General features: G+C 40.6%; 1 pseudogene; it reads right to left on the reverse strand.

Annotated features, from left to right (window-relative positions):
- Window positions 1–235: 235 nt before the first annotated feature.
- On the reverse strand, window positions 236–1,201 carry LOC127186370 (olfactory receptor 52E8-like; annotated as a pseudogene).
- Between the last annotated feature and the right edge of the window lie 347 nt (window positions 1,202–1,548).

Consider the following 1,548-nt stretch of genomic DNA (forward strand, 5'->3'; position numbering starts at 1 on the left):
GTGTCAATAATATATATTTATATATACACACACATATATGTATATTATAAATACATATATTTAGTATAGCAGTCACGAGGGAAGCTGAGTCATGAATATTTTAGGCTAATAGTAAGCCTGGGCTACACAGTAAGATACCAATATTAAATTTTAGTAAAATTAGCTATTTATTACTTTTTATTAATATCCAAGTTATTTTAAACATTATTCTTTCATTACTTGAACAAATTATCTCTCATTCAGTCTTTTTAACAAAAAGGCTCTTCACCCGTTGCTGGATCTGCTTGGTTCTGATCCCATAAATGACTGGGTTGAGGGCAGGAGGGATAACTACATAGAGATTAGCCAGGAGGATATGGATATACTGAGGAATGTTATGACCAAAGCGATGAGTAAGGAAGGAGAAAAGAGCTGGGCCAAAGAAGGCTAAGATGACACAGATATGTGAGCTACATGTGTTAAGAGCCTTCAGGCGAGCATCTTGAGAAGGGAGGTGGAAGACAGCATATAAGATCCTTGCATAGGAAATTATAATAAGAAGCACATCAAGAAACAAAATGGAAATATTCCCAAGACCAAAGTAGACATTGGCTCTGATGCTGGCACAGGCCAGCCGTGCCACTCCCATGTGCTCACAGTAGGTATGTGGGATGATTCTATGTCCACAGTAAGGCAGCCTCAGGAGGAGAAAAATGATGGGGACAATCATGCATAAGCTTCTTAGAACCACGACCACAGCAATCACACCAATGATTCTGTTGGTAAGGATTGTGGTGTACCTGAGAGGGTTGCAAATAGCCACATAGCGATCAAAGCCCATGGCAAGGAGTACAATGCTCTCCATGACTGTGAAAAAATGGATAAAAAAACCTGAGCCACACAGCACCCAAAGCACAGCTCCTGGAGGCTGAACCAGAAGATGCCCAACATCTTGGGGATGGTAGCAGTAGAGAGACTTAGGTCAATCACCGACAGCATAGCCAGGAAGTAGAACATGGGTTGGTGAAGGCTCCTGTCAGTCCATATGACAAACAGAATGATAAGGTTTCCAACAAGAGCAATCAGATACACGGCACAGAAGGGAAACCCCAGCCAGTACTGAGCAACTTCTAGTCCTGGTATCCCCAGCAACAGGAAGGAAAGAGGGTGGGCCTCAGTGGCATTAGGTGAGGACATTCTTCTGCAGGATGATGCTGGGCATGGTTTAAAGGTGGTTGCCAGTTTCCATGGGGCAGTTCATCCAGACTTGATAGAGATCTACAAAAATTTAAGGAGTCTTCAATGTGTTAATATTAAAATACATTTTCCCCAAGGCCATTGACCCTTTACTCTTTATTTAGCTCTGAGTAAATAATCCTATAACTCTGTTCACCTACATTAAAAGTGTGAGAAACTGAGCTGATAGATGTAAGGTATGCTCTTAAAACTAGATGTGAGCTATTTTGCTCTTTTTTTGTGAGATTTGAAATGAGAAAATAGTTTTTAAATTAATTTATTCTTGTTACATCTCAGTGGTTATCCCATCCCTTGTATCCTCCCATTCTTCCC

Source organism: Acomys russatus, unplaced genomic scaffold (assembly GCF_903995435.1).
Source record: "Acomys russatus unplaced genomic scaffold, mAcoRus1.1, whole genome shotgun sequence".
Taxonomy (NCBI): domain Eukaryota; kingdom Metazoa; phylum Chordata; class Mammalia; order Rodentia; family Muridae; genus Acomys; species Acomys russatus.